This window comes from Sceloporus occidentalis, unplaced genomic scaffold, assembly GCF_023333645.1.
Source record: "Sceloporus occidentalis isolate IW3139 unplaced genomic scaffold, rSceOcc1.0.p SCAF_38, whole genome shotgun sequence".
Classification (NCBI taxonomy): Eukaryota; Metazoa; Chordata; class Lepidosauria; order Squamata; family Phrynosomatidae; genus Sceloporus; species Sceloporus occidentalis.
The window spans coordinates 455,208-470,028 of NW_028317018.1; positions in this window are offsets into that span (position 1 = coordinate 455,208).

The window sequence follows — 14,821 nt, forward strand, 5'->3', positions numbered from 1 at the left end:
AGACTTGTGCATTCGTCTTCGGGCGAACATGAAAACGAGCACGAAGAGGCCGTTTTTTGTTCGTTCCGAAGGAACGTAGAACAGAATACAGTGCCGGCAAACCGTAGGCGAAGACGAAGACTCACAATCACGAAGAATCGAAGATTCTTCGTGATCGTCTTCGTTTTTGCCGCGCAACCGCCAAAATTTCAAACAGGAGTGAGCTGATCCTCGTCTGTCCAATCAGCTCACTCTTGTGACGTAACGCTAAGGGTCTCGTCCAATGCCTGTGCTGCTGTTTTTTGAATTCTGAAGGCGCCTTTATAAGACCAGAGCTTGCCTGAGAGATCCATTCATTTTTCGCTGTGACTGCTTTGGCAACACTGCTGTGCTGCATCCGAGCGTTACAGAGAGAGATTGTTCTGTTCTGTGTGAGACTGGTAAGCCTTAGCCTGCCATTTCTCACTGTGTACTTCATCCTCACTTCAGTGCTACTTAATTAATATATTTAATAATAATAATTTGATTAATTTAATTTTTTTAAAATTAATTTGTCATCAACTTTAGTGTAAGTGCTGTTGAGTTGACAGTGCACCCAGTGCCTCAGTGGCACTGGGGTGCCCTTGCCCTGGGCTGGCACTAGTGCCTATTGCCTGTCCTGCTTAAATAAATTAAATAGAATTTATAAATTACAATTTAATAGAATCTATAATTTAATAGTTCATTATAATATTATATATATATATATATTTGTCAGTCATATATATATATATATACTATAGTATACTAGTGTACAGTGTACTGTAGACATTCATCTACTAGTGTCTAATTTAAAATCAGTAATATTAATTAATATAATTAATAATTGAATTCATTATAAAATTATATATATATTTGTCAGTTATAGTTAGTAATAGTATACTAGTGTAGAGTGTACTGTAGACATTCAGAACATCTACTAGTGTCTAATCTAAAATCAGTAATATCAATAATTCTCTAATTCTTTCTTATCTTAATAGTTAATTAAATTAGCTATAAATAAAAGTAATAATATTAATTAATTACTACTAGCGCAGACCTGGGCAAAGCACGGCCCGCGGGCCACATCCGGCCCGCTGAATAGCTCGGACCGGCCCGCAAAGAGTGTCCTGGTGACTCACCAATGAGTCCGGTGTCCCCCACCGCCCCGGTCACTTACCTTAAACTCCTGTGTTGGAAGCGTTTGTCTCGGGTGCCGGCGCTTTACGCTGGGCGCCGGCATATGACGTCAGACGCCGGCGATCAGCAGTGAAGCGCCGGCACCCGAGACAAACGCCTCACGCTTCCAACACAGGAGTTTAAGGTAAGTGACCGGGGCGGGGGGGGAGATCCTGAGAAGGGGGGGTTAGGGAGTTAGAGGGGAGATACTGAGAAGGGGGGGTTAGGGAGTTAGAGGGGAGATACTGAGAAGGGGGGTTAGGGAGGGAGGTCTTACTGTGTGTGTGTGTCTTACTGTGTTTGTGTGTGTGTGTCTTACTGTGTGTGTGTGTATCTTACTGTGTCTGTGTGTGTCTCACTGTGTCTGTGTGTGTCTCACTGTGTCTGTGTGTGTCTTACTGTGTCTGTGTGTGTCTCACTGTGTCTGTGTGTGTCTTACTGTGTCTGTGTGTGTCTTACTGTGTCTGTGTGTGTCTCACTGTGTCTGTGTGTGTCTTACTGTGTCTGTGTGTGTCTTACTGTGTCTGTGTGTGTCTCACTGTGTCTGTGTGTATCTTACTGTGTCTGTGTGTGTCTCACTGTGTCTGTGTGTGTCTCACTGTGTCTGTGTGTGTCTTACTGTGTCTGTGTGTGTCTCACTGTGTCTGTGTGTGTCTTACTGTGTCTGTGTGTGTCTTACTGTGTCTGTGTGTGTCTTACTGCGTGTGTCTTACTGTGTTCATAGCTTATTCAGTTATTGTAATAAATATTTTAGCCCATTTTTTAGCTCAAAATATTTTTTCCTTTTTTTTCTCCTCTAAAATCTAGGTGCGTCTTATCAGCAGGTGCGTCTTATAGAGCGAAAAATACGGTATGCACTCCGAAGCCTTGTTCATTTTGTTCACTTCTGTGCTGTGCTAATAGTTATTCAGGCCTTACTTATTCAAGCACCTCTACCAATGACGTAGGCTTGAATAACTTTATTAAACAGCACATAAGTTAACAAAATGGACAAGGCTTCGGAGTTTGTAGTTTGTAGAGGTCTGGCCCTCTAAAACCATTCCAATTTCTCATGTGGCCCCATGGGAAAATTAATTGCCCACCCCTGTACTAGCGTATAGTTCAGCTAATCTTATTAGTACTGGTGCTGCAGCTCTATAGTTTGTGCTTTGTTTTAGCAACAGTAAGAGACCAAGTCAATTTTTCTTAATTAATCTTTCATTTTATTTCATTTGTTTTGCTCACCTCAGTCCATCAGTGAAGTGTTGTTGGGCTAGTGAGTGCAGCCGCATAAGTGCTGTGTTTTTTTTTGATCAGCAAGCAGTGACGTTAACTGTTTTGCAAAGATTTTCTCATTTATTTTACATTTTATTTCAATTTTATTAAAAGTACCCTTAGTGTTTTGCTCACCTCAGTCCATCAGTGAAGTGAACTTGTTGGGCTAGTGAGTGCAGCAATCAGTGAAGATAACTGTTTTGCTGTGACATTTTATTTTATTTCTAATTCTTTTCAAGAAAAATTGACTGTGACGAGCTGTACTAAGCAAAGCTTCAAGCTACTAGCTGTAGTACTAAAATAATTCTAATCTTCTTTAATCTTAATCTATAATATATTATAAATAATAATATTCTAATTCATAATCTATAATATAAGTAATTCTAATTCTAAATTCTAATTCATAATCTATATTCTTCTATCTATAATACATAATATATAAGTAAATTAGTTCTAATCTATTAATATTATATAACTTAATATTAATTAATAAATCATATACTGAATCTGATTTAACCTCACTTTAGCTTAGTGGGTTTGAGAGCGTCTGCCTAGAGGTAGACTTATAGTAAGGAAATATAGCTTTAGGCTAGCATAGTGGTAGGCTAAGCTCTTAGGCCCGTGTAAATTCAAATTAAAAATAAAATACTGCTAGTTATTAAATAGTTAATCTTGAGTTAATAATTTCAATAACTTTAGGATTTTGGCAGATTGCACACAGCACAGTGCAGTAGTGCATAGTTTTACTTTTTAAGCAGTAGCACTGAAGAGAACTTCCTCTAATTTTTTTGTCTTTAATTCGTTTTTCCTTTTTTTTATTTTTATTTTTTTATTTTTTTTTTTAGAGTTTTTTAAACACTACACTACACTACACTACACTACACTACACACACAACACAAAATTTGAAATGGATCCTCCTTTTGGGACTAAGGAGGGACAAGCTCCATCTACCACCACCACCACCACCACCACCAGCACCACCACCAGCACCACCACCAGCTCTAAGATGCAGCCTTTGCGTCAGTCTAGTCGGCCAAGTAGGCCAAGCTCTCGCTTATCATTTGGGGAAGCATTGCTTGAAGGATCATCAAGTAAAGGAAAGGCACCAAAAGCAGGCAGTAGTAGTGCGGCTAGGCCCACAAGCTCTATGGTTTTTTACGGAAAGCCTAAAGCACCAGAAGCACGTTCAAAGTTAAAGGGTAGCACAAGTAGTACCAGCCCAGTGACTAAAAAGAAGTGCCTTTTGCCCCAAGCAGCATCTTCCCCATCCACCAGCAGCATGCAAGGTACCAAGCAGAGCCAAATTAGCAGCAAGACTCAGAGGGGTCCCAAACCAAAGCGATCTCATTCCTTTGTAGGGAAAACCACCACCACCACCACCCCCGCCTCTACCACCACTAGTGCTGCGCCTACTGTTCCCACTGGTACCGCCACGCCATGTCCTCCTAGTACCTCTAGCAAGCCACCAAGTCCTTACAAAATTTTTGTAAAGACAGTTATAGAGAGGGCTACACATAGTGGAACTCCACCTAGCGAGGTAGCAGAGGAGCCTGAGACTGAGAGGCCAAGTGCAGAGTCTATTCTTCCTGCTCGCACTACTACTAGTCACGAGTCTCACGACGATATCAGTCTTAGCTCCAGCCTAGCAGGAATTCCATTCGATCTGGCTAATGAAGAGCTAGACTATGAGCCAGAGGAAGTAGAGGAGATGAGTGGTCAGGAATCAGATTCCTCAGGGAGCAGTGTCCAAATGACTAGTGCACAATTTTCCCCTGAGCCTCCACCTTCTCCGCTACGATCATCACCATCACCACCACCAGCAGCAGCAGCAAAACCTAGCAAATCTAAAGCAATTAGCAGTCCCACTATGGCCAGTACTGTTACCACCAGTCCCACCACCACTAGTTCTGCCTCTGTTCATCCACCCCGAGCAGTAAGAGCAGCACCCAAGGCACACTCCAAGGCTATGCGCGCCCCAATTTGGGAGCACTTTGAAAATGTTGAAGAAGGGCGCTATGGAAAGTGCAAACATTGTGGGAAGCTAATAAGCAGAGGGAAAGTGTCTGGCCATTTTACCAGTGCTAGCATGAAGCATCACCTCAGCACTCAACACAACGCTGTGCTATTGGGGAAAGATGCAGAGGTAAAACTTAGTGCAGGCAGCATAGCTGGTGGCCGTGGAAAAACCCCAACAGCTTCTTCTTCTGAGCCAATAGCAGCAGCAGCAGCAGCAGCAACTAGTGCTGGCAGCCAGAGACCAAGGCAGGTTGGAGCACTGCATGCCCAGCCCACCCTGGAAGAATTTGGGGCATTCCACTCCAAGAGAACGATGCCCAAACAGCAGGCCAATAAAGTAACGCGACTTATTGGTCAGTTCATTGCTGTTGGAGGGGCATCCTTCTCCATGATTGAAGGGGAGCCTTTCAAACAATTGATGGCGGCTGTGGCTCCACAATACACAGTTCCGTCACGTTCCACTTTCAGCAGGAACATTGTCCCCTCGCTGTATCGGTCCTGTGTTGCAGCAGTGAAAGAGGAGCTTTCCAAGGCTGCTGGTCAGTGTGTTCATTTCACTACAGATTTGTGGAGTGCACCTAGCGCCCAGCATGCCTTTCTTTCTTTGACAGCACACTGGTGGCAGCCCGGTGTGTCTAAGGAAGTTGCTGCAGCAGGCTACCGATCATTCCTTCTCCATGCAGAAGTGATGGATGAAAAGCACACTTCCCAAAATATTCTGCATGCGATTAGGAAAATGTTTAGCCTTTGGGTGGGAGCAGAGGCGAGCACCAATGTTGAAGTTGGTTTTGTGGTAACTGACGGAGGTGCCAATATGGTGAAAGCGCTGCGAGATGGTCATATTGTTGGTGTGCGCTGTGCAGCCCACATCATCCATCTTGTAGTGAAGGCAGCAATGTCAGAAGGAACTAATGTGGCAGCAGTAGTTCTGTCCCGCTGCAGAAAGATCGCTGGGCACTTTCACCATAGTGTTAAGGCTAGCCAACTTTTGAGGGAAGAGCAAGAGAGGTCAGGTCTTCCCGTACACTGCCTACGTCAGGATGTCAGTACACGGTGGAACTCCACGTTAGACATGCTAGAGAGGATTTTGGAGCAGCAGAGGGCAATCCATAATCTTGCCTCAGAGCACAATATTGGGATTACCTCTCCATTGAATAGGGAGGATTGGACAGTGATCGCCCAGCTAGTGGCAGTCCTTAAACCATTCAGGGATGCCACAGAAAATTTAAGCTCAAACACTGCCAGTCTGGCCCAGGTAATCCCAGTGTTCTCCCATCTAGGCAGCAAGATGGATGTGTTCCTTGGAAACCGTGAGGCTGTTCAAGGTGGCACTCTACATCCTGACGTAGCAGCCATAGTCAGGAAGCTGAAGGATCTGCTAAAAGTACACCTTCGCAAGCGAATGGAAGAGAGTCCCGAAATGATGCTAGCGTGCCTTTGTGATCCAAGAATTAAGGGAAAGCTAGCTTTGAATTTCAATGTTCTCAGTAGCTACCGGGAGCAATTGGTCAACAAGGTGCGTGACTGGCAGCGTAAAATGGGAATGCTGTCCGAGGAGGGTGAGGTGCAGGAGGAGGAAGAGATGATGTGGTCTGCTACCCCTAGCAGCAGCATCAGCAGCAGTGCCACAAGCAGCACAACACAGCTGAGTGGAGCAGCTGCGTTTTGGGAAGAGGCACTTGGCAGTATAGTTGGACCATCTGACAGAGCTAGCAGCAGAAAGGAGAGTAGTGCTGCTGAAATGGTCAAACTTTACCTCTGTGAAGTTCCTTCTGCTCCTAATGTTGATCCTCTTAGCTACTGGGATGAAAAGAAGAGTGTGTGGCCTGCACTCTCATGGGTTGCGCAGCAGCTTCTATCATGTCCGCCAACCACTGTTCAAAGTGAGCGCGTGTTTTCTATGACTGGAAACATACTGAGTCCACAGCGCTCACGCATGGCACCTCATCTGATGGAGCAGATTGCCTTTCTTAAATTCAATCTGCCCAAATTGGGTTACCCAGCTCTTAGCTTGGAAAGTTAAATTTTTTCTCTCTAATGTTTAAGGTAGTTTCTCCCCCTGGTTGCACTTGCTGCGGTGTGGCAATGCCTGCTACCTCCGCTGGTGTAGCCAATTTACGCTAGGGCCTAGTGTCTGAGCTCTGTAAGTCCGCTCCCAAACGCCTAGGACTGACAGTCTTTGGATGCTTTGCCCTGGGGTGAAACAGGTGAGTGGGTCGTCAATTGCCCACTCATTCACCTTTTTCCGTTTCCAACGCTGCTGCTGGTGGTGGTGCCAGTATCTTTTGCCAGTTCGCTTCCTGGCTGAAATCATGCCTCAGATGTCCCTAATGGAAAGGGTAGTTTCTCCCCCCTGGTTGCACTTGCTGCGGTGTGGCAACGCCTGCTACCTCCGCCGGTGTAGCTAGCTTATGCTAGGGCCTTGTGTCTGAGTTCTGTAGGTCTGCTCCCAAACGCCAAGGACTGACAGTGCTTGGATGCTTTGCCCTGGGGTGAAACAGGTGAGCGGGTCGTCAATTGCCCACTCATTCGCCTTTCCCAATTCTGCTGCTGCTGGTGGTGGTGCCAGTGTCTCTCTTCAATGCCAGTTCGCTTCCTGGCTAGTGTCATGCCTCGAATGTCCCTGATGGTAAGGGTAGTTTCTCCCCCCTGGTTGCACTTGCTGCGGTGTGGCAACGCCTGCTACCTCCGCCGGTGTAGCCAGTTTACGCTAGAGCCTTGTGTCTGAGTTCTGTAGGTCTGCTCCCAAACGCCAAGGACTGACAGTGCTTGGATGCTTTGCCCTGGGGTGAAACAGGTGAGCGGGTCGTCAATTGCCCACTCATTCGCCTTTCCCAATTCTGCTGCTGCTGGTGGTGGTGCCAGTGTCTCTCTTCAATGCCAGTTCGCTTCCTGGCTAGTGTCATGCCTCGAATGTCCCTGATGGTAAGGGTAGTTTCTCCCCCCTGGTTGCACTTGTTGCGGTGTGGCAACGCCTGCTACCTCCGCCGGTGTAGCCAGCTTACGCTAGGGCCTTGTGTCTGAGTTCTGGAAGTCCGCTCCCAAACGCCAAGGACTGACAGTTTTTGGATGCTTTGCCCTGGGGTGAAACAGGTGAGCGGGTCGTCAATTGCCCACTCATTCGCCTTTTCCAATGCTGCTGCTGCTGCTGCTGGTGGTGGTGCCAGTGTCTCTTCTCTGCCAGTTCGCTTCCTGGCTAGTGTCATGCCTCAAATGTCCCTTATGGTAAGGGCAGTTTCTCCCCCCTGGTTGCACTTGCTGCGGTGTGGCAACGCCTGCTACCTCCGCCAATGTAGCCAGCTTACGCTAGGGCCTTGTGTCTGAGCTCTGGAAGTCCGCTCCCAAACGCCAAGGACTGACAGTGTTTGGATGCTTTGCTCTGGGGTGAAACAGGTGAGTGGGTCGCCAATTGCCCACTCATTCGCCTTTCCCAATTCTGCTGCTGCTGCTGCTGGTGGTGGTGCCAGTGTCTCTTCGATGCCAGTTCGCTTCCTGGCTAGTGTCATGAATCAAATGTCCCTAATGGTAAGGGCAGTTTCTCCCCCCTGGCTGCCTCTGTCTGCGGTGTGGCAACGCCTGCTACCTCCGCCGGAGTGGCCAGCTTACGCTAGGGCCTTGTGTCTGAGCTCTGGAAGTCTGCTGCCAAACGTCTAAGACTGACAGTGTTTGGGTGCTTTGCCCTGGGGTGAAACAGGTGAGCGGGTCGCCAATTGCCCTCTCATTCGCCTTTCCAATTTTTCAATGCTGCTGGTGGTGGTGGTGGTGGTGGTGGTGCCAGCATCTCTTCTCTGCCAGTTCGCTTCCTGGCTAGAGTCATGCCCAAAATGTCCCTAGTGGTAAGGGCAGTTTCTCCCCTCTGGCTGCGTCTGTTTGCGGTGTGGCAACGCCTGCTACCTCCGCCGGAGTGGCCAGCTTACGCTAGGGCCTTGTGTCTGAGCTCTGGAAGTCTGCTGCCAAACGTCTAAGACTGACAGTGTTTGGGTGCTTTGCCCTGGGGTGAAACAGGTGAGTGGGTCGCCAATTGCCCACTCATTCGCCTTTCCCAATTCTGCTGCTGCTGCTGGTGGTGGTGCCAGTGTCTCTTCGATGCCAGTTCGCTTCCTGGCTAGTGTCATGAATCAAATGTCCCTAATGGTAAGGGCAGTTTCTCCCCCCTGGCTGCCTCTGTCTGCGGTGTGGCAACGCCTGCTACCTCCGCCGGAGTGGCCAGCTTACGCTAGGGCCTTGTGTCTGAGCTCTGGAAGTCTGCTGCCAAACGTCTAAGACTGACAGTGTTTGGGTGCTTTGCCCTGGGGTGAAACAGGTGAGTGGGTCGCCAATTGCCCACTCATTCGCCTTTCCCAATTCTGCTGCTGCTGCTGGTGGTGGTGCCAGTGTCTCTTCGATGCCAGTTCGCTTCCTGGCTAGTGTCATGAATCAAATGTCCCTAATGGTAAGGGCAGTTTCTCCCCCCTGGCTGCCTCTGTCTGCGGTGTGGCAACGCCTGCTACCTCCGCCGGAGTGGCCAGCTTACGCTAGGGCCTTGTGTCTGAGCTCTGGAAGTCTGCTGCCAAACGTCTAAGACTGACAGTGTTTGGGTGCTTTGCCCTGGGGTGAAACAGGTGAGTGGGTCGCCAATTGCCCACTCATTCGCCTTTCCCAATTCTGCTGCTGCTGCTGGTGGTGGTGCCAGTGTCTCTTCGATGCCAGTTCGCTTCCTGGCTAGTGTCATGAATCAAATGTCCCTAATGGTAAGGGCAGTTTCTCCCCCCTGGCTGCCTCTGTCTGCGGTGTGGCAACGCCTGCTACCTCCGCCGGAGTGGCCAGCTTACGCTAGGGCCTTGTGTCTGAGCTCTGGAAGTCTGCTGCCAAACGTCTAAGACTGACAGTGTTTGGGTGCTTTGCCCTGGGGTGAAACAGGTGAGTGGGTCGCCAATTGCCCACTCATTCGCCTTTCCCATTTTTCAATGCTGCTGCTGGTGGTGGTGGTGGTGCCAGCATCTCTTCTCTGCCAGTTCGCTTCCTGGCTAGAGTCATGCCCAAAATGTCCCTAATTGTAAGGGCAGTTTCTCCCCCCTGGCTGCCTCTGTCTGCGGTGTGGCAACGCCTGCTACCTCCGCCGGAGTGGCCAGCTTACGCTAGGGCCTTGTGTCTGAGCTCTGGAAGTCTGCTGCCAAACGTCTAAGACTGACAGTGTTTGGGTGCTTTGCCCTGGGGTGAAACAGGTGAGTGGGTCGCCAATTGCCCACTCATTCGCCTTTTCAATGCTGCTGCTGGTGGTGGTGCCAGCATCTCTTCTCTGCCAGTTCGCTTCCTGGCTAGAGTCATGCCCAAAATGTCCCTAATGGTAAGGGCAGTTTCTCCCCCCTGGCTGCCTCTGTTTGCGGTGTGGCAACGCCTGCTACCTCCGCCGGAGTGGCCAGCTTACGCTAGGGCCTTGTGTCTGAGCTCTGGAAGTCTGCTGCCAAACGTCTAAGACTGACAGTGTTTGGGTGCTTTGCCCTGGGGTGAAACAGGTGAGTGGGTCGCCAATTGCCCACTCATTCGCCTTTTCAATGCTGCTGCTGGTGGTGGTGCCAGCATCTCTTCTCTGCCAGTTCGCTTCCTGGCTAGTGTCATGCCTCAAATGTCCCTAATTGTAAGGGCAGTTTCTCCCCCCTGGCTGCCTCTGTCTGCGGTGTGGCAACGCCTGCTACCTCCGCCGGAGTGGCCAGCTTACGCTAGGGCCTTGTGTCTGAGCTCTGGAAGTCTGCTGCCAAACGTCTAAGACTGACAGTGTTTGGGTGCTTTACCCTGGGGTGAAACAGGTGAGCGGGTCGCCAATTGCCCTCTCATTCACCTTTCCAATTTTTCAATGCTGCTGGTGGTGGTGGTGGTGGTGGTGGTGCCAGCATCTCTTCTCTGCCAGTTCGCTTCCTGGCTAGAGTCATGCCGAAAATGTCCCTAATTGTAAGGGCAGTTTCTCCCCCCTGGCTGCCTCTGTCTGCGGTGTGGCAACGCCTGCTACCTCCGCCGGAGTGGCCAGCTTACGCTAGGGCCTTGTGTCTGAGCTCTGGAAGTCTGCTGCCAAACGTCTAAGACTGACAGTGTTTGGGTGCTTTGCCCTGGGGTGAAACAGGTGAGTGGGTCGCCAATTGCCCACTCATTCGCCTTTTCAATGCTGCTGCTGGTGGTGGTGCCAGCATCTCTTCTCTGCCAGTTCGCTTCCTGGCTAGAGTCATGCCCAAAATGTCCCTAATGGTAAGGGCAGTTTCTCCCCCCTGGCTGCCTCTGTTTGCGGTGTGGCAACACCTGCTACCTCCGCCGGAGTGGCCAGCTTACGCTAGGGCCTTGTGTCTGAGCTCTGGAAGTCTGCTGCCAAACGTCTAAGACTGACAGTGTTTGGGTGCTTTGCCCTGGGGTGAAACAGGTGAGCGGGTCGCCAATTGCCCACTCATTTGCCTTTCCCATTTCCTTTTCCATTTCATTATTTTCCTTCTGATACACAACCAACCAAACATAACACACACAATAACACATATAACACATATAACACACAGTGACATCACACATAACACACATACACACACACTTACAATGCACAAAACACAAGGACCTTTTCCTTGTTATTTGCCCTGGCCTTCACTCACTAATAGCATTACATTAACACTATAACTCACACTTCACCCTATAACATTTTTCCATCCACATACCTGCCAACAGACCCAACTTTTTCAGGGACAGTCCTGCTTTTTTCCAGTCCTGTCCCATCTAATTTAGCTAAACTAGGTATGCAAAATGCAAATACACATAGGTAGTTATAGCTCGGTAGGTAACGCTACTATAAACATTTAATAAATATAATCAAGTACTAAATAATAAATCTAACTTTAAAATACATTTAAATAAACCCCTATTTTTTTTTTAAAAAAAACATTAAAATTAAATTATTATTATTTAGACATAATCCATCTTTAACCAAACCAGTGCACTGCTACTAATCTTAAACATAACCGTACATTAACCCTAAGCTATTTTTTAGTTCTTGTCCAACATTTTTCCATCAGCATACCTGCCAACACACCCAAGATTTTGGTGGACAGTCCTGCTATTTTCCAGTCCTGTCCAATAAGTAAGTTGGGTTGTTGCAAAGTATGCCATTGTAAATAGGTAGCAAATGTTAGGCATGTAAAGTGGTCCAAAATCAATTTAAAAATGTAAAATATTCCCTATTCTTTTATTAAACATCTATGGACAGTACACCTCGGTATGTGTGTGCAACTCTATTGGTCGTTTCGGCAGGGGGCTCGCCTGCCATCAACGAATGAAGTGCATTCTGCAGTTCTGCAATTCACTCGTTGATGCCAGACCAGCCCCCTGCCGAAACGACCAATAGAGCTGCACACACGTACCTTCACGGCAGCTGCTGCTGCTGTGATGTGTTATTAACCCCGTATTAACCCCTGCTAGGCAACCAGGAGGAAAACGAAGATTAAACGAGCACGAAGAATGTCCGCGAATATTCGCCCGAAGAGAAGACAGGAACGGGCGAATATTCGCGGAATACGAAGATTTTTTTTTCCCCGAAGACGAGCACGAAGACGAACACGAAGAGCCCCCTGGTGCCCAAGTCTAGCTTTTACATCAGGAAATATGGGCACACCAGATGGGCCGAATAGTTCATATTTGTCATTAAAATCCATGTTTCTATTTCTCTAGTTTCTACAAAACTCAGCTGCAGAGCACAATAATATCTCTTTATTTTCACATAACACCTAAAATTATATATTTCCACACTAGCTGTTTTGCAATAAATAACTATGAATTCTAAGTCATTAAGAACGTAATAGGTCAGTGAATGCTTGTGCTATTTATTAAACACATTTTACATCCTTAATTTAACTTTGTCGTTTCACCCAAATAATCCTGAATATCAGGAAAATAGTGACATTACGAAAACACTATTATCAATAATATCATTTCTATATCACCTAGAAAGCGCATGGAAAAAACTAAAGAATACTTGTTCAATGGGTCAGTGGTTAAAATAGGATCCCATGTCATTTTTATGTGCTTTATGGCAAAAATAAACAATGTTTGGAAACCGAACAAAGAAAAACAGATAGTTCCTTGATAATCAATAGAAGTAGAGGTAACCATAAAACCAGTTAAGTACTTTTGGGGTTATGATAAATACTGCCTGAAAATACTGCAAGAAGAAGAAGTTAGTAAGATTAAGACATCTAAAATATCTAAGCTTTAGCTCTTGTTAGGAAGATTTAAAAACTCCAGTGCAAAGCATAGGCCTAGCAACATAGCAACCAATCACTTAAATGATTTCATACAAGGACCAACAAGAATCATCAAAGTTCAGGAAACAGCAACAACAAGTTCTCTACGCGTTTCACTGGGTCCTGCCCAGCATCTTCAGGAGGAAATCAAAGTTTTTATATTGCCCAATTTAAATACAAAGTCCACGACTCCATCACGGAGATGGCGAGTGCCCCGTCTTGCCCCCCTCTGGACACCCATCAGGTGTCATCTGGTCTCAGCATAAGAAACTGTCTATATAGGTGCCCAAGCACCTTAAACTAACTGCATAGCAAATACATTTCAGAGAAGGCCTGCCATAGTCATTGCTGTCAACATTGTTGTTTCCTTTTACACGTTGCATCAGGACGGTAAAGTACTCACTTTTACAGGATGTCCTCACAGATATTTGTCCTTATGTGGCTCGAGGGGTATTAACCAGTTCAACTCCAAAAATAATGGATTAAATATGGACACAGTATTGCTGTCACATTATCGAAACTACAAATTTCCTTTTAGATTGTAAGCTTGTTTGAGCAGGGCCTGTCAAACTGTTATGTTATATACTACATGTTATGTCATGTCTACCCATTGTACAGCTCTGCAGGTGGTGCTGTTTAAAACAATAAATAATAATAAATAATAATTTTCTATATAGTTCTAGTTCACCATTATTACTGGACACATTTTTTATTACAGTTATTGTGTGTAATTCTCTTCCTTAATTATACCTTTCATCTCAAACCATTATGCCTGCACCTGCCCCTACAGTTTTTCACAATAACCTATTAACTTTAACCAGTAGAGTACAAGCTATGTATAGAGATAGTGAGTTCAGATGGCCAGCAAAGTATCTTTCCTGCCACTTGTTGGCTGCGTCGAGCAGAAAGAATCATAAGACCATCAAATAAGGCAGGGATTGTTTCTACCAAGAGTGTGAAGTTTTTGTTTCTGAATAATGATTAGTTTAAAACACATTGTTGTTTAGTAAGACTTTAAGGGGCACTAAACTGTTCGTTTAAGATATTTTACAATGAATAGATGATAACTTGGCCTGTAGTTGCAGGAAGGGCATTGGCTTTCTAACCAACACCTCTTTCTTCCACAACATCGCTTCAGTGTCTTCATGTTTACCTCCCTTGGTTCTCCCCTTTTTTATCTGTCTCTTACCTTTTCTTTCTTCACTCACAGGGCCCCCTTCTAGGCCTACCTTACATGTTGGTTTTGGCACACCTCAGACCACCTTTCTCCCTATATTGATATGTCCTTGTCCTCTCCATTCCTACTCATTTTCCCCTACCACAATTGGAGCTGTTACCTACATTTATGTTTGTTCAGTAGTTGTATATATCCAAAAGATGCTTCTGGAATCTTTAACATGCCATCACAGTGTGGATTTTTATTTACTCTTGATAAAGGTCTCCAGATGAGGACTTAAATGGTAATGGTGTCTTCATAGCATACTGAAAGCTACTTGTTGAACTTTTTAACTAACTTACATGATTTAATTACAATTGTAAATCAATAGAAAAGGATTCTTACTAAATATTTAGGTTTAGTATTATATATATATATATATATATATATATATATATATATGTGCTTTTTATATCAGAAAAACACTTGACAACAGTTTAAAACTGTTCATCCCATTTTTCTAACTGGATTGTTAAGCAAACTATGAGAGCCCCAGACAGCACACGTGAATGCTGGATTCAAAAAACATACAGAACATTCTCAGCGACAATTAAGAACAAAGGAGCTATACATTTTCCACAGTAGACAGAAAAATGTTGTCGTCATTTCAATGTATGCAAACATCAGCAGGAGGACAAGTATAAAAGGGCAACTCTATTCTGCTTTAAATACCACTGAGGGTACCATACAGAACGTAAGCAAAATGGTGAAGGTAATGAAATATTTGAAATGCCGCAAAGTTGCAAGATTGGTTCATGGGGTTTTCCTCTTTCTATTTTAAAAACTATGTAGATGTTAATCAATCATTGAGAATGTCAGTTACTGGCTTAATATGATTAAGTTAATGTGACCTACAGTATATATGTGTGTTGTAATCATTATGCTGAATATTAAAAACATTTTGCCATT